Here is a 19,609-nt window from a genome sequence, read left to right on the forward strand (position 1 = left end):
AATCCATACCAATAGAAATAAAGGAGGCAAAAAGTCCTCAAAGGAAAACACAGCAAAGCATTATGAAGTAACTGAATGACTGGTTTAGATGTACAGTCTTGGGTCACAACTATTTAGAGGTAACATATAGACTAAGATCAGAATGACAAGGAGGAGCCAGCCATACAATTGCGGATTAAGCAGAGGAGGTTTCCATATAGAAAGAATAGCCAGAAGAAAGAGAATATGTCAGGAATAAGCTTCATGTTCACAAAAGAATAAATCAGAGCTATCAGTAGTTAACATTGAAAGAAAGAGGAGCAGGCATTCGGTGCAACAGTGAAGAGACCACTCGGGATGCCCACATCCCATATCAGAGTTGCCGGGGTTCAAGTTCTGACTGTTCCCAGTTCTGGGACTATCTTCTATTGCACACCCTGAGAAGCAGAAAGTGATAGCTCAAGCATGTGGGTTTCTACCACCCATGTGGGAAACTTGGATTCAGTTCCAGGTCCTGGCTTCAAACCAGGCTGTTGTGGGCATTTGGGAGTAAACCAGGGGGATGGAGGAGCTCTCTGTCTCTCTTTGTTACTCAGTCTTTTAAATAAATAAAAATGTTTTTTAAAAGGAAAAAAAGAATCATAGCAGCAAAATCCTTTTAAACCTCTAACAGTCTTTGAATCCACAAATTATTTCCTTTGCTTGAAGATTATTAACTTGTTACAAAGAACAACAATCTCTACTAAAAGGAAATGCTTTGTACCACCTATGTAAACAAATTTTATTTATTTATTGCTATGCACTTTTTCAAAGCTATTTGGAATTCAAATATTTTACATAGAAAAAATTTTAAATGGAGCCCCAATTTATTCTTGAACTGAGAAAGTTTGTTATCACTGTCCAAATCCAGGTGCAAAAACATTTTTGCTAATGTAACAAATTCACTACTTAGAGAGCAATGCTACCCAAACACACCTGCAGCTTTTCAAAACTGACTTAATATTGTGTTAAAGTAAACATATTAAGGACATAAAATGTTTAGTCATCAAAAAGCTCCATTGCCCAATCTGCTGTTTAGAGTTAAGCAGGCTACTTGGGCTCTGATAAACATAAACTTTGATTTCATGGCATCCTTTCCAAGACCAATATTATCGAGCAGTACTTGGTGCTTATAGTTTTATCTTAATATCAGTTTTCTCATATGATTTAAGTGGCTGAGACTATGTGCAATAATGTCTAAGGTAGAGACTACATTATGGCATTTAATGCTATATTTAAATTACATGAAACAACAGAATCCAGCCTCTGACACCAAGCTGTTTGAGTTTTCACTCTGTTTCTGCCCCTTATAGTTTGTATAAATTTGTACATAAACTCTATGTATTCAGTTTCTCCATCTGTGAAACTGAGATAATACTACTTACATCCTCCAAGATGGTTGTAAGCATTAAACAAGTTAAAACATGTAAAGTGTTCCCCAGTGCCAGGCACATATCAGGAAATTATAACACCACTACTAGTCATTATTACACCAAACACAAAAAGTACTCAGATAAGTCTACTATCAAATTACTTATTCCCTTGAAAGTTTATATAACTAATTACATATATGTCAACATGTAAGAAACAAAAAGAAAGATGATAAACAAACTGAAAAATTATAATACAGCAAGTTCATAAAAATCCAATGAATGCAAAATTTGCCATAATTTTATAAGGATGGTATTTCTACAATGTCACTTGTTTCAGGTATGTGGCATACATTCTTTTAACACCTAGAGAAGAAATATGTTTTTTAAAATGTGTAAGTTATTCAAATCAAGAAATTAACTCACATCTGAAAAAAAGTCTACCTTTATATTTTAAAAAGGAATCATACTAAATAGATAACTAAAACTTTCCTTGTTAAAATAATTGAAAAACAATCCCTTATCAGAGCATATTGAATTCTGCTCAACTTGAAGCGCTTGCTTCAAAACATTGAATTTATAGTGAAGCCTGGTTGGAAGAATGGTGAAATTACTGATGTTTTATGGAAAGTTAATGGGAACAATTTCACAAAGAAATCAGCAGTTTACAGGGACAGGCATTGGGCTTAGTGCTTCAGACACCTACACTCCATATCAGAGCACCTGGTTTTGATACCTGGCTCCACTCTTGACACCAGCTTTCTGCTAACACAGATACTGGTAGGCAATGATGATGGCTCAAGTGATTGGATTTCTGCCACCCACATGAGAGACCTGGACTGAATTTCTGGTTGCCAGCTTCAGCCCCAGCTGGGAGTCATGATGGGTATTTAGTGAGTGAGTAAGTAGATGAGAGCTCTTTCTCCCTCTCAAATAAATAAAAATTTTAAAAATTCAAGAAATTAGCAGTTTACAAATGATTAACTTATTTTAAGAAGGGATGAAAACTATGTTGAAGATGAAACCCACAGCAACAGACCAATGGCCCGGTTTTCCTAATACTTGGGGACAGTTTCAACCTCAGGGATTATAATTTTTTCAAGAAGAGCATAGCCTTTGAAAGTTAATCAAATGACAAGCCGAAAGAGACAGTTTCTGAATTAATTGGTTTATGATAATGCATACAAAGGCAGAATAAGCAAAAATATGCAAAAGGAATATATGGAAAGATGGGCAAAAATAGTTAAAAGAAAATTACTCAAGCCTAGACTGCTAGGAACAAATCAAATACCATGCATCCCAGGGGAAATTCCCCAAATAACACATCCTTCAAGGTAATGCTGAATGGTTCTAGATTTCCATCAAGCCAACAGCAATGAAGGAAAGAGCCTTTCACTTCAACAGAGCCTCCAGCAGCCATTACCTTTTCAGAGTGAATTTTTACAGGGAATAGAGTCACAGAAAGATGTATTTCAAATGGCAGTTTGAAGGTATTAGTATTTATTGCCACAAAAGGTCTATTATCTTAGCTTCCAGGTGTCAACCTCAGAAGGAAAAGTCCTGGACCCAAACTGTCTAATTTTCATATTAGCATACAGCTGTCAATATGGCTATCAATCAGCCTGAGTGAAGTTATGGGCCTCCCGACTTGGCTCTATTTTGACTTATGTCACAAGAAAAAGCTCAAAACTGAGTTCATGTTTTCAAACAGTCATATTAATAATAATTAAAATAATGACTACCTTAGATCGCAAGCATCATAACACAGCAAGAGCACATTCACATCAATTTACAACAAAAAAATTATTTGTGCCCTAGTTGAAGAGCACTGACTACCAGAACAGAAACAATAAGCAATACCAGACATCTCAAATGGGTCAAGTTACTCAACTATAACTGAAAATTAAAATGTAGCAATGTTTCTGCTTGATGGATACCAAAACTGGTGTTCCCAGATCAGCTGTAGACAAGAGTAGAGCTTTCAGTGGAAATTTTTTTTTTATTTTTTATTATTATTCTTATTATTTTGACAGGCAGAGTGTACAGTGAGAGAGAGAGACAGAGAGAAAGGTCTTCCTTTGCCGTTGGTTCACCCTCCAATGGCCGCCGCAGCTGACGCGCTGCAGCCAGAGCACCGCGCTGATCCGATGGCAGGAGCCAGGTACTTCTCCTGGTCTCCCATGGGGTGCAGGGCCCAAGGACTTGGGCCATCCTCCACTGCACTCCCTGGCCACAGCAGAGAGCTGGCCTGGAAGAGGGGCAACGGGGACAGAATCCGGCACCCCGACCGGGAATAGAACCCCGGTGTGCCGGCGCCGCAAGGCGGAGGATTAGCTTAGTGAGCCGCGGTGCCGGGTAAGTGGAAATTTTAAACATGTTAAGATGAAGATCCTAGGCCGGCGCCATGGCTCACTAGGCTAATCCTCTGCCTGCAGCGCCAGCACCACGGGTTCTAGTCCCAATTGGGGGCACCAGGTACTGTCCCAGTTGCTCCTCTTCCAGTCCAGCTCTCTGCTGTGGCCCGGGAAGGTAGTGGAGGATGGCCCAAATGCTTGGGCTCTGCACCTGCATGGGAGACCAGGAGGAAGCACCTGGCTCCTGGCTTCAGGTGGCCATTTCGGGGGTGAACCAATGGAAGGAAGACCTTTCGCTCTGCTTCTCTCACTGTCTAACTCTGCCTGTTAAAAAAAAAAAAAAAAAAAAAAAAAAAGAAGATCCTAAAGCATTTCTTGAAAAAATTGAAACAGCAGGTGAAACTTGGCTTTACCAGTATAATTCTGAAAACAGCACAAGCAAACCAATGGCTACCAAGTGGTAGAAGTGGTTTGGTTGTAGCAGATGTGTAGGAGCAAAGGTCGTGGGAACATATTTTTGGGATTCTCAAGGTATTTTTCTTATTGTCTTTCTAGAAGATCAAATGCAATAACATCTACTTTTGAATAAATATGACAAAGTTTTGGCAGAAAAATGTCAGAAATTTTCACCAGAGAGTTCTTCTCCACCATGACTATGCTTCTATTCATTTCTCTCATCAACCAAAGGCAGTTTTGTCAGGCTTTTAACAGAAAATCATTAGATATAGAACTTAAAGTTCTGGTTTGGCTTCTTCTGATTTATTTTTATTTCCTAGTCTTAAAAATATTTAAAGGGTACTCATTTTTCTTCAGTTAACAATGTAAAGAAGAATGTAGTACCATGCTTAAATTCTCAGCACTCTCACTTCTTTAGGGATAGACTAAATGATTGATAGCATTGCTTCCAAGGATATCTTTTATGCTTGCTGTTTTTATATAAAGATTTCTTTATTTGAAAGTCAAGTTAAAAATGGAAAGGGAGAAACAGAAATAGAGATCTTTCATCCACTGGTTCACTCTCAAGATGGCTGTAATGGCTGGGGCTAAGTCAGGTTGAAGCCAGAAACCAAAAGCTTTATTCAGATCTCCCACATCAATGTCAGGGGCCCAAATAATTGGGCTATCTTACACTACTTTTCCAGGCCATTAGCAGGGAGATGGACTGGAAGTGGAGCAGCCAGGACAAAAATTGGGACCTGTATGGGATGGTGGCAGTGCAGGCAGCCATCTTACCCACTACACCACAACACTGGCTCTCCAATGGTATATGAGCTTATACTTGATGGAGCTTATGTTGAAAAATAAAGTTTATATTTTTATTTTAATCTTTCCATTTCAAACTTTCAATTAACTTTTTAAGTCCCTTCATATTGTATACCTGAAATTTGCTAAGGAGGGGATTTTAATTGTACTCACCACTAAAAATATATATATTAACTATGTGAGGGTATGGTTATATTCATTAGTTTGGTTGTAGTAATCATTTCACAATGTCTTTGCAATAACACCACCACCCTGGGGGGCTGGCATTTTGACACAGAGAGTAAAGCTGCTGCCTGCAATTCCAGCATCTGATATCAGGGCACTGGTTCAAGTTCTGACTGCTCTGCTTCCAATACAGCTTCCTGCTTATGTGCCTGGGAAAACAGTGGAAGATGGTCCGAGTGCTTGGATCCCTGTCACCTACATGGGAGAACTGGCTTTTTAATATCAACACTATTCAAGAAAATATGTGAGTAATATAGAAAATGCTGAGTAGTTCTGCTTTTAATTCTCAGCTAGTCCTCACCTGAAAAATAAGAATATATAAGCATATCCCTACCTCTATCAGGCATCCTTTCTAAGGGTTAAGACTTCTGATCTCTGACTAGTAGAAAATACAAGTCAACAGACAGTAGGGCACATGTATATGCTTGATGAGTGTAAGTGTCTTTGAGAAGTGAAGGAGGAGATTGTAAGAAATGGATGAAAAGATGATTTTTTGTGTGTGTGGTAAATCTGGGCAGGAAAAATCAGAGTTCTAGTTAGGTAAGACATTTTGGACGAAAGTCAAAGACAAGCATGTCTTTTTGAATTCTAATGAGGGAAAGAGAACCAGGAAAAACAGAACAATCTGAATGACAAAAGAATAAATATCCACATCTCTGACAGATAATATCAATTTAGGACAATTTCTCAACATACAGTTGCTTAATGAGTAGTAATAAAAGACAAATTTTGATATATAAAATTGAGCAATTTAGTAGGGTCATTAAGTTCAAAGTCGAAATTATTTAAAAAGGTAAGGAGAGGGAGCTGACATTGTGGCATATCAGGTATAGCTGCCACCTGCAGTACAGGCCTCCATATGGGCACTGTTGGTTCCTGTTCAGGCTGCTCTGCTTCCAATCCAGTTACCTGCTAATGGCCTGGGAAAAGCAGCAGAAGATGGTCCAAGTGCTTAGGACTCTGCCACCCACATGGGAAATCAGGATGAAGCTCCTAGCTCCTGGCTTTGGCCTGGCTCAGCCCTGGCCATTGCAGCCATTTAGGGAAGTGAAACGGGGTGGAAGTCCTCTCTCTGTATCCCCCTCTTAAAGTTGCTCTGAATTTCAAATAAATAAATACATCTTTGTAAAATGTAAGGAAATATTTATTTGAGACTATTGCGGGGGTTGCCAAGAAAATAACATCAAAATTTGCAAAATTTTGTATTAATCCTATAAGGCAAGAGAGAGTTTCTCTATTTCTGAAAACTTGGTAGTATTATCAATATACATATTGATGTGGTTCAGTCAAACTGGGTTGTTATGTGACACCTTAGAAGAAAACAATCTTAGGTTTTACAATCAGAAATATCTATGCTTCCTCTGCTGAATAGATTTGTTGTTCCAGGTGGGTGCTATGAATTCTGTAATGCAAATATTTTTTCCTCTTTGAATTATCTGCCCAAATCTGGCAAACATTTTATACACTAACCTTAACCTCAGCTTCATTCTTCAGATGTTTCTCTACACTCTTAAAACCTTGTTGACATAAGATATACATATTTCCCTTGTAAATTTCATCAAGTTCCTTTATAGGATTGCAGATTATAGATACATTATAGATAGCTGAGATAGGTAAGCCAGTGGAGGGAAGAAGGGACAGAGGGAAGATGTTTTGAAAGCTATTTCCAACATCATGATCATGAAGAAGTATGAAAAATGTTCAGATTGAGTTGTGTTGTAAGACATTGCCAAAAACAAGTCAATCTAAAGAAAGACTGGATTAGGAATGCACACAAAGAATGAAAAAACATATTAATTTAAGAGCAAATGCAAAAAGACTCAAGAGTTCATTGTTAATTGCCATCTAGAATTTCCTATCAAGTGGACTTAGAAGATGTTTAGAACTATTATCATTACCATAATTTAAAAATAGTAGTTTTTGTATAGGAAGCAGGATTCAGTGAAAGAACAAAAAGAGCTATTTTTAAGGAACTTTATTACTAGATTGATAACATAACAATAAAAAATACATGGAGCCAGAATAATCAAGTCTGAAGAACCAACTCAAGTTAATAGAAGACATAAAAGTGAGTGAAAAGTGAGAGAAGCAGAATACACAAACCAAAGTTCTGTCCTTTGATAAAGATCCATTATATTGAGAAGAAGGGAGAAGACACAAGAAAGATAGCAGACATCCACATATCTGAAGAAACAAATGGAATATTCTAAGGTAATAAGAGTGCAACAGTCAAAGAAATGGATAATCCCTCATTGTTGTTAGAGGCAGCAGCAGAGACATGGAAGTGGAGTGAATCTGAGAAGATCAGATCCTTGAAATTTTCTACAAAGGGTCAAATGACTATTGAATAACAAACTTTAAACAGCTAAATTAAGAACAAAAACTAAAATCTAAATAACATTATGAAGAAAGTGGCTACAACTTTTTAAAACATGAATTTTAGTTGTACATTGATTAATTAGATTAACTATAATTATATTCTTTATAGAGTTTTCTTTGTAAATTAATTTAAAGCAGTTTAAATGTCTTTTAAACTCAAAGAAGGTAAGACCTATAACTAAAAATGACAAAGGTTGCTATATGGCAAATATAAAAAGTTTAACTAAGCAATGAAGATGCTTACTTCTTCCATAAGAATTAACTGCATATGTGAACATTTTTATATAGGTACTTGGCAGAGAAACAATGATATAAAAATATCTGTTGCTAGGTAGATGATGAAGGGTTAGATAGATATGATGTTTCTTGAAAATATCAATACCATCTGTAATTACTCGCTTGTTGGAAATATACATTTACATGTATATACATGTATGAAAGTCCTTCAAAATACTTGTGAAAATGAAATTAAATAATGTCTATTTTGGTGAAAAACTTTTGAAATCATTATCTAGGGGCTGGCGCCATGGCTCGCTTGATTAATCCTCCGCTTACTCACCAGCATCCCATATGGGTGCCAGGTTTTAGTCCTGGTTGCTCTTCTTCCAGTCCAGCTCTCTGCTGTGGCCTGGGAGTGCAGTGGCGGATGGCCCAAGTGCTTGGGCCCTGCACCCCATGGGAGACCAGGAGAAGCACCTGGCTCCTGGCTTCGAATTGGCATAGTTCCAGCCGTAGTGGCCATTTCGGGGGTGAACCAAAGGAAGGAAGATCTTTCTCTCTGTCTCTCTCTCTCTCACTGTCTAACTCTATCTGTCAAATAATAAAAAAAAAGAAATTGATATCTAGTTTTTGCATAATATAAATTCTTCACATTGTAAAGACCCTGAATATGTATAGATTTCAGAATTTTTGCACCAAAGTAAACATCTTAATTTCATTTCCATTAATTTTTTGAAGTACCCTCCTATAAGTGTAGGGGTGTGTGTGTGTGTGTGTGTATGTGGAGAGAGAGAGAAGAAAAGGAAAAAAAGCAAAAGAGAAAGGGAAGAAGGAGGGGAAGGGGCAAAAGTTCAATGTGGAGTCTTGGTGGGGTGACAATATTCAACTAGCTAATAGTGAACATTAACCAATATCATATGATTTTCAGGCCTAGTGAGTGTATTTAAAATATTTTTTCATTTAGTCATACTCTTAATTACACAAGAAAATAGCTCTCCATGAGTCACAAATTCTTCCAGTATCTTCGTACATAGATCTTATTAGGAAAATGTTGCATCGAAAATAATTTTTCAATAACAAGTTCCACATGAATATAATTCTAACAAAATAATATATAAACATGAAATGTAATCAATTATCTCATAAGTAATCCAGACATAGAGAAGAATTTCAGCTAACAATATATATATACCTAACTGGATATAGGAATTTTGTAAGAAATTGGAACCTATTGCTGTTAGAATAAGTGATCTCATTAAACTACACTTTCTATTGACTAGGGTAATAAATATCACTCTTGTATACACTGCACACAAATCTAAGATGTAGGAATTATTTATCTTTCTAGTTAAAAGCATAGAAAAAATTATCATTATCAAGCTCATGCACCAAAAAATGTCACCTACCAGAGCAAAAATGAAAACAGCAGACTCTTTAACATTAAATTTTGGTTACAGACAGATACAGAGACTTGCTGCAGAGAAGGAGGAGCAAGGGCATGGGGAGACATGAAGTCCAGACCTCCTACCAGGTCACCAATGTACAAGGATTGTTGAAAGCTCACAGTGGATCAGAAACCTGAGTTCTGTACCCACCAAAAATAACTTCCAAAATTAAAGACCAAATATTTTTGTAAGGAAATGATAGGGATGGGCTGGCGCTGTGTCATAGAAGGCTAAGCCTTGGCCTACGGTGCTAGAATCCCATACGTGTGCTGGTTTGTGTCCCGGCTGCTTCTCTTCTGATCCAGCTCTCTGCTATGGCCTAGGAAAGCAACATAATATGGCCCAAGTCCTTGGGCCCCTGAACCCACATGGGAGTCCCACAAGAAGCTCCTGGCTTCTGGCTTTGGATTGGCCCAGCCCTGGCAGTTGCGGCCATTTGGGAAATGAACCAGTAGATGGAAGATCTCATCCTCCTTCTCTCTGTCTCTCGCTCTCTCTGTCTGTAACTATACCTCTCAAATAAATAAATAAAAGAAATGATAGGTGTGGGAATTCTTTACTAGAAGGTCAGTTCTATGATAATTATTTAGTTATCCATTTAGAAGTAATATTCTACAGGAGATGTAAATCTACACAAAAAGTGAAAACGACCAGTGGCAGGCATTGTGGTTCTGCCTATTAAGCCAGCAGCTGGGCTCCTGCTTCTCATATAACAGTGCTAGTTTGAGCCCCCAGCTACCAAGTTTCCAAATAATACATGTGGGAAGGCAGCAGAAGATGACCTAAGTACTTGGGTCCCTGCCACCAATGTTTTACACCTGAATGAAATTCAGGCTCCTGGCTTTAGCCTGATACAGGCTCACATTTGGGTAGTGAACCAGCAGTTGGAAAATCTCACTCTCTTTCCCTCCTTGTTACACTGTCACTTTGCCTTTCAAATAAATCTCCTTTAAAAAATGAAGATGGGAGAGCCAGCTAAGGAGGAAGGAAGGTGGCAAGATGGTGTTGGAAAGCACTATGCCTTGCTGACTCTGAAGCAACCACAGGGCAAGAATCACAAGATGCATATTATTGCCTTTGAGGGCCCCAAAGAGGACAACAAAAAGGATCTGGTGAAACTGGTTAAACCCCTCAAGAAGAAGAAAGTAAATGTTGACATTATCAAGTGAACACAGAAAAGCTGACAGCCTTTGTGAACACACTGAATGGCAAAGATGGAACTGGTTCTCATCTGGTAAAAGTGCCTCCTGGGCCCAGCTTGGCTGAGGCTCTCATCAGCTCTCCAGCTCTGGCTGGTGCAGGCAGTGCCATGTTGGGTCTCAGTGCCAGTGACTTTGAGTTTGGAGTGGATCCCGGTGGTGATCCTGAGCTGCTCCTGGTCCTGTGTGTCTGTATGGAAGAGCCGCAGCAGCACTGAAGGAACAGGCACAGCAGGCAGCAGTGGTCTCTGCTGCTGAGGCTGTGATTGCCATCGCTGGGGCTGAAGACTCAGACGAGGCCTTGCTGAAGATGACCCTCAGCCAGCAAGAGCTTAACTGCTCTGGGTTCTGACCTGAGTGGTGTGACTGAGGCAGAGCTGACTGCTATGCCATGCAGATGTTCCTGCAGGGCACAGAGTTTGGCCAGGCAGAATCAGCAGACACTGGTGCCAGCTCAGCCATGGACACATCTGAATCAGCTATGGAGGAGGGGGATTACGATGTGCTGCAGGACCTGGAGTTCCCTCAAAGTGTTCTAGAGAACCTTCCAGCTGTGGATCCCAACAATGAAGCCATTCCAAATGCCATGGGCTCCCTGGCCTCCCTGGTCACCTAGAATGGCAGGAAAGGCAAGAGGGAGGAGGACAAGCCATGAGACTAGAAGGAAAGGGTGGCCAATTGCCTAGGGTGGGGTGGGATATAGAGCTACAAATATTGTCTACAACCATTACAACCTACAAAAAGCTTGGCAAGTTTAAAAAAAAATAAAAATGACCAGAAGTTAAAAACACGAAATTAAGTACAAGTAAATTTTTCTTATCTTTAATAAACTATAAATTAACTATTTAAGTGAAAATGTTAACAATTTCTTGCAGTATTTGTAACATGCTTAAAAGGAAAATAGATGACAAGATAGCACAACATGTGGGAAGAACGACTGGAAACATGAAAAGGCTCTTGCATACAAGAAGAGGTTTAATATTATTTGAAGATAGAAGGTAAAGATAACCATCCCAGGTGTTTAATAACTACTAATCTTTTTTAAAAGAGCTAACATTCACAAAAAGCTTCCAGGGGCCAGCAGTATGGCCATAGTAAGTAAAGCTGCAGCCTATGACACTGGCATCCCATGTGGACGGCAGTTCAAGTCTCAGCTACTCCACTTTCAATCCAGCTCCTAATGCACCTGGGAAAGCAGCAGAGGATAGCCCAAGGGTGTAGCCCCTGCACCCATGTGGAAAACCCGAAAGAAACTCCTGGCTCCTGGCTTCCATCTGGCCAATCCATGGCTATTGCAGCCATTCCGGGAGTAAACCAGAAGATGGAAGATTCTCTCTCGCTCGCTCTCTCTCTCTCTGTGTAACTTTGCCTTTTAAATAAATAAAATAAATCCTTTAAAAAAGCTTCCAAATGTATTAATATAATAAGATAATGTTGAAGATAAAAAAGCATCCTTTAAAATACATATAAGAATTCAGGATCAAACATTTAGCCTAGTACATAAGACACCTGCATCCCACATTGCAGTGCCTAGGTTTGATTCCTGGCTCTAGTTCCTGACTCCAGTGCAGACCCAGGAGGCAATAGTGATCACTCAACTAACTGGGTTACTGACAGCTACATGGAAGATCTAGATTATGTTCACAGCTCCTGGCTCTGATCCACCAGTCCCAGGCCTTGCAGCCATTTGAGGAGTAACAGGAGAAGCAGTGAACGGGAGCGGTTCATTCTCTCTCTCTCTCTCTCTCTCTCTCTCTCTCCATATGCCTCTCACATAAATAATTTGTTAAAAAAAAATCTAAATTCAGAGATCTTCCTTACCTGGAGCCCCCTCCTGGCTGCTGTGGCAAGAGGTTTCTGACTTAAATAAATTCTGCTTTGCTCATTGCCTTGTGCACGTGGAAATTCTTCTACATGAGACAAGAACTGAGGTCGTCCTCCTTCATTGCCATTTTCTGCTTATCAGCTTGGCACCATGACTCAGATATAACTCCAACATGACTCAGATCCAGTTTGAATTCGACTCCAGCCAGCACTGGGTCACCTTGCCAAATGCATGAGCAAGTGGATTGCTCTTGTTTCTGTTTCTTCTTCATAGTGTCCCTCTCTCTCAAGAACACCAAGTTCCTATCAGCTAGTTTAAAACACAGATGCCAGTTTTAGGATTCAGGGGTCAGGCTTGCTGACTAGGCTGGAGCAATCTCCTGGAGATAAGACTTCACACTTCTTTCTCACCTCTGGGCATGTTGGTCCTGTCCAGCTCAGTTGCCTGTCATAGGGATTGGCCCATAGCATGAGACTGGAAGGAGGTCTTAGAGTCATTGAAGAAAAAAACTGACAAATTGATCTCCAAAGAAAGAAGAGAATGCAGTTTTCAGCTTGATACCCTAACGGGCTGACAGAGTCTGGTGTCCAGTCAAGGAGCCTTTGAGAAACACCAGAGTGCAGCCCTGGCCTACCCTAAAACTATTTTGCTACTACTCTAAGATCTCCTTCTAGTCTTGTGGCTACGGGTCAAACCCCACGACAGGAAACTGAGCTGGACAGAACCAACATTCTCAGAGGTGAGGCGGGAAGCATGAAGGCTGGAAGCTCTAATGTTAGTGAGGACTCCAAAAGAGCAGCTAATGAGCAGGTAACACCCACATGGGCTTGTTAGATGCTGGGGTGAAGCCAAGAGAGTTTCAGAAAACACCAGGGTATGCCCCTGCCAAAATTCCTCATCATCTCAGCGCCATTTCCCATCGTTGATGAAAGGCTGATCCATATGAGAGAGAGAAGCCATAAGAGTTTTAGCTCCAGGGAACCATAGTTAGAAAGCCTAACCCCTAAGTATTAAAACTGGAAGTCACACTAACTGCTTTTAACTGGCTGGCACCCAGCTATTACACAGGTATGAGAAACGAAGCAACAGCTAGAGGATTCCCCCCCTTTCTCTCTCTCTACCTCTCCCTCACTTCCTCCTTCTCTGTCACTCTGCCTTTCAAATAAATTTTTAAAAATTTATGTATGTATATGTATCACTAAGTTTATATTGCAGAAGATTTAAATTTTATAAGCTAAAATTCCACACTAAGGCACTTAAAAAATTAAACCCAGTATAAGTAGAAAGAAATAATAAAAATGGGTAGAACTAAATGAAATAAAAAGAAGAAAAAACAATATAGAATTATTAAATGCCAAAATGTTGGATTCTTGAAAAGAATATTAAAACTGAAAATTCAATTAAGAAATATTAATATAAAGAATGGAAAAAGGTGTGGTCTCCGGGGTCTCGGGAAAAACAGATACTCGGACGCTGTTTCTCGGGCTTCAGTAGGCTTTATTTAAACAGGATAGAAAGAGAAACCCTTGAGCAAGGGGAGCTCCGAAAGAAAGGGGAAGCTCCCGTTACTATTCCATGAACGGCTTATATAGTATAACATTGCAGAAGCACATAATGCAAGCTTAGTCCATGCTACAGTCCATGCGGCGGTGCTCCAATCGGATGCTTGATCACGCACAGTCCATGCACTCCTTGTCCAATCATAAAGGTGATCACGTGTCTTCATCCAATCGAGCTCCTGGTCATGTAGCAGGCGGCTCGGACGCCAGCAGAAAGCTTATCGTTGCTCCACCTGGTGTTTTCTCAACTCTTGGTCAGTGGGAAAAGAAGTATGGGAAGTCCCAAGGCCATAGTTGTAGACTCAACCCTGGGGTTATGGAAAGGTCCCGATATCACAGCTCAACAGAAACCATAAACATCCACACAGCAGTAACTATTGCAAATGGTCAGCAAGCTAAGCCTTAGCATGTGGGCCCATGGCCGGCTCATGGGTCCCCACAAAAAGGAATATAATACAGATTTTATATGTATTAAAATGATAGCAAGACATTGTGAATGATTTTACCTACATATTTGATAGTTATTTTATTAGATGAAATGAACAAATACTTTGAAAGATACAAACTACAAAAGCTTACTATGAAGGAGGGAAGGGGAGAGGGGATTGGGGGAGAAAATGGAAGGGAAGAGAATAGGAGGAGAGAAAGAGAAGGGGGGTGAAGAGAGAAAGCAAGGGGAGAGAGAGCCTGAATTTTCTGTTTAAAAAAAAAATGGTTTTGTAGTTCTCAGCCTTCTCACAAGAAAACTCCAAATATATGTTTCACTAGTGTAAGCTTCCAATTAAGGAAGAAACAACATCAACCCAACACAAACATTTCCAGAAAGTAGAAGAGCAGGTAAAACTTCCCAAATCATTTTTGATACCAGAATTATTTGAGACAAAACCAAAAACAAACAAACAAACAAACAAAAAAAAGACATTTCAAGAAAAGAATGAAGACCAAAAACACTTCATTAAAAATGAGGTAAAAATTCCCAACTAAGAACATTCAAGACAAAGTCCCGAGAACTTCCAAGATGGAGGAGTAGGGAGGGAGCTCACTGCTCTGATCTAGGAGAAGATAGCATAAAAAGTGGAGAGAGTGCAGCAGTCTCAGAGAAGAGTTAGGGAGAAAATGGCAGAGGAAACTATGCAAATTAGAGGGACACACTGGACCTGTGTGGAGGGCATGGATGCCTATAACTCAGGACCACAGCAGCCAAGAGCCTATGCCTTAGTATTGGAGAGTGAGGTGAGACCAGAGTGCAGCAGGCCAAGCCACTGGCAATAAAGCTGCAGGAAGAACCTAGAGGGAACCCAGCTTGGAGCCCCCTGGGGGATAGTGTACCTGCAAAACTAGAGGAGAGGAAAAAAAGAGGGACACGTTTCTCTCTCCCAATCACCTTACAATGGCATTCTGTAACAAGTGATAGAGCAGGCACCATTGTGCACATAGGTAACAGCTTCACCAGCTCATGTCCATGCCCAGCAACCAGCCAAGTGGAGATTCCTGACTCTGGTGGGGACAACTAACAGGGGGATGGGTGCTCATGACTATGGGAGGTTTGTGTGCCAAGACTCTGAAAAAAACTGAGGCTGTGTGGGAAGACTCACAGTGTGGGACTTTGGCAGTCACTGTGTTTGAGACTCCACATAGTCAGGGCTTCCTGGTTACCTGGTTACATTGCTAAGAAATCTGGGCTTACACTGAGGACTGCAGAGATCCTTTGTGTGATCCTTGGGGCAGAGCAGATGAATATTATACCCACTGGGGCTAACAACCAGGCACTGCTTTCCTTTGAGGAGAGGCGATCACCTGGATGGAATAAACCTTCCTTCTGACAAAAAAAAAAAAAAGGAGATTTACTTTGCCAAACTTGGATGTGTCACATTAGACACACTCTTCACCCTGGAAATCCGAAAAGAGATCCCTGGCCCACCTACCACATGCTTTAGATATTCACTAAAAGCAGAAACTCTACTTATCTACAGAGGAATAGCACAAAGACAAAAGCCACCACAGAGAGAAAGCAAAGAAGAAATCAATGAATATCTCCACAAACCCCAAATAACAAACACACCAATTCAAGAAACAAGAATAAGGAAGACAACATGACGCCCCAAAAGGAACACAACATTTCAATACTAGATTGTGATGATGAGACTGAAGAAATGTAAGAAATTGAATTAAAAAAATTGATCATAAGATTGTAAAAGTAATCAGAAGCAAATGCATGAATTACTGAAATCCGTACAGCACATACAACAAAATTTCTCTCATGAAATTGAGATATTACAAAGAAATCAAAATGAAATGAAGAATTCAACAGAACAAATAAAAAATGCAGTGGAAACCTTAACATAACAATCAGTGAGGCAGAGGAAAGAATATCCAACTTAGAAGACAAAGTAAATGAAATTATAAGTCAGACCAAACACAAGAAGAGGAAATTAGAAAACTACAAAACACTGCTGGGAATCTACAAGATACTATCAAATGACCCAACATATGGGTTCTATGAGTTCCTGTAGGTGTGGAAAGAGAAAGAATTAGGTTTTTTTAGTGAAATAATAACAGAAAACTTCCCTAATTTGGAGAAAGAAATAGACATCCTAGTACAGGAAGCACAAAGAACTCCAAATTGACATGACCAGAAAAGATCCTCACCACTACACATTGTGGTCAAACTCACCACAGTAAAGCATAAAGAAAAGATTCTAAAATGTGTATGAGAGAAATGACAGATTACTTTCAGAGGATCTCCAGTCTGACTCACAACAGACTTCTCATCAGAAACCCTACAGACTAGGAGAGAATGGTGAGATATATTCCAAGTTTTAAGAGAAAATAACTGCCAACCCAGAATATTATACCCTACAAAGTTCTTATTTATGAATGAAGGTGAAATAAAGACATTCCATAACAAACAAAAATTGAAAGAATTTTTCACCACCCATCCAGCCTTACGAAGATGCTTAAAGTTGTTCTGCATACAGAAACACAGAAATATGGTCATCACTATGAAAGAAGGTAAAGGAAGAAAATCTCCCAGTAAAAGTTCAAAGGAAATTCAAAGTAAAAAGTTGGAATATTTTTGAAAAATGGCAGGGCAAAGTTGTTACTTATCAATAGTCATCTTGAATTTAAATGGCCACAACCCTCCAGTTAAAAGATACAGATTGGACAAATGTATTAAAAGCCAAAACACATCTTTTTGCTGCCCATAAGAAACACATTTGAGCAACAAAGATGCATGCAGACTGAAAGTGAAAGGATGGAAAAAGATATTCCATTCCAACAGAAACAAAAATAGAGCTGGTGTAGCCATCCTAATACCAGACAAAATAGAATTTAACACAAAAACTGATAAAAGAGACAGAGAAGGGCACCAAATAATGATTAAGGGATCAATTCAACAGGAAGACGCAACTATCATAATTTAAAAAACATCTTATATATTCATCTAATTACGGGGCACCTGGCTATTTAAAAGAAATGTTAAAGGATCTAAAGGGATACATAGACTCCAATACAATAGCAATGGGGAACTTCAATACCCCACTTTCAGCAATGGGCAGATCAACCAGACAGAAAATCAGCAAGGAAACAGAGATTTAATCGACACTATAGACCAAATGGACCTAACATGTATCTACAGAACTTTTCATCCTACAGTTGCAGAATATGCAATCTTCTCACTAGTGCATGGAACTTTCTCTAGGATTACCACATACTAGGCCATAAAGCAAGTCTCAGCAAATTCAAAAAAATCAAAATAATACCATGTATCTTCTCAGACCACAATGGAATGAAGCTGGAAATTGGCAACTCAGGAATCTCTATAATATGTGCAAACACATGGACACTGAACAACATGCTCCTGAATGAAGAATGGGTCATAGAAGAAATCAAAGGAGAAATCAAAAAATTTCTGGAAACAAATGAGGATGACAATACAAAATATCAAAAGTTATAGAATATAGCAAAAGCAGTGTTAAGAGGAAAGTTTATAGCAATTGGTGCCTATATCAAGAAAATGGAGGGGGCCAGTGCTGTGGCACAGCAGGTTAACGCCCTGGCCTAAAGCACCAGCATCCCATATGGGCACCGGTTTGAGACCCGGCTACTCCACTTCTAATCCAGCTCTCTGCTGTGGACTGGGATAGCAGTGAAAGATGGCCCAAATCCTTGGACCCTTGCACTAAGTGGGAGACATGGAAGAAGCTCCTGGCTCCTGGCTTTGGATCGGTGCATCTCCATCCATTGCAGCCAATTAGAGAGTGAACCAGTGGATAGAAGACCTCTCTCTCTCTCTCTCTCTCTCTCTGTGTGTGTGTGTGTGTGCGTGTGTATGTAAAACTCTTACTTTCAAATAAATAAATAAATCTTTTTTTAAAAAAAAAGGAAAATGGAAAGATACCAAATAAATGAGCTATCAATCCAACTCAAGGATCTAGAAAAACAACAGCAAAACAAACCCAAAACTAGTAGAAGAAAATAAATAATTATAATTAGAGAAGAAATCAACAAAACAAAATTGAATTAAAAAAGTACAAAAGATCAGCAAAACAAAGAGTTGGTTTTTTGAAAAAATAAACCAAATTGACACCATTGGCCCAACTACCCCAAAAAAGGAGAGAAGATCCAAGTTAATAAAATTAGAGATGAAAAGGGAAATGTTACAACAGATGCCACAGAAATAGAGTCATCAGAAATTACAACAAAGAGCTTTATGCCAACAAACTGGGAAACCTAGAAGATATGGATAGATTCCTGGACACATATAACCTACCTAAATAGAGCCATGAAGACATGGAAAACCTAAACAGACCCATAACCAAGATGGAAATTGAATCAGTAATAAAGACTCTCCCAACAAAGAAAAGCCCAGGACTGGAAAGCTTCACTGTTGAATTCTACCAGACATTTAAAGAATAACTAACACCAATTCTTCTCAACTTATTCAAAACAATTGAGAGGGAGGGAATCCTCCCAAATTCTTTCTGTGAAGCCAGCATCACCTTAATTCTTAAAGCTGAAAAAGATGCAACAGAGAAAGAGAATGACAGACCAATTTCCCTGATGAACACAGACACAAAAATCCTCAACAAAATTTTAGTCAGTCAAATCCAACAACACAACCAGGGATTTATCTGAGGTATGCAGGGATAGTTCAACATTTGCAAATCAATCAATGTGATACATCACAATAACTGCAGAACAAAAATCATATGATAACCTGAATAGATGTAGAGAAGGCATTGACAAAATACAACACCAGTGCATGATGAAAACCCTAAGCAAATTGGATATAGAAGGAACATTCATCAACACAATCAAGGCAGTTTATGAAAAAAACCACGGACAGTGTCCTATTGAATGGGGAAAAGTTGGAAGCATTACCACTGAGATCCACTACCAAACAAGGAAACCCACTCTCAACAATGCTATTCAATATAGTCCTGGAAGTTTTAGCCAGAGCCATTAGGCAAGAAAAAGAAATCAAAGGGATACAAATTGGTAAGGAGGATGTCAAGCTATCCCTAGTTGCAGATAACATGATATATACAACTACAAAACATTAAAGAAATTAATAGAAGAAGATACAAAAAACTGGAAAAACCTTCCATGTTCATAGATTGGAAAAATGAATATAATCAAAATGTCCATTCTACCAAAACAATTTATAGATTCAATGAGATACCAATCATAATACCAAAGATATTCTTCTCAGATATAGATAAAATGATGCTGAAATTCATATGGAAAAC

At 39.2% G+C, this 19,609-nt stretch overlaps 1 protein-coding gene and 1 pseudogene across 3 annotated transcripts in view; one reads left to right on the forward strand and one right to left on the reverse strand.

Moving 5' to 3' along the window:
- The window catches only part of CFAP299 (cilia and flagella associated protein 299), a 730,672-nt gene that overhangs the window by 651,098 nt on the left and 59,965 nt on the right, over nt 1-19,609 (reverse strand). The gene's annotated exons all lie outside the window — the stretch shown is intronic.
- LOC127483227 (26S proteasome non-ATPase regulatory subunit 4 pseudogene) lies at nt 10,230-11,127 on the forward strand (annotated as a pseudogene).

Source organism: Oryctolagus cuniculus, chromosome 8 (genome assembly GCF_964237555.1).
Source record: "Oryctolagus cuniculus chromosome 8, mOryCun1.1, whole genome shotgun sequence".
Taxonomy (NCBI): domain Eukaryota; kingdom Metazoa; phylum Chordata; class Mammalia; order Lagomorpha; family Leporidae; genus Oryctolagus; species Oryctolagus cuniculus.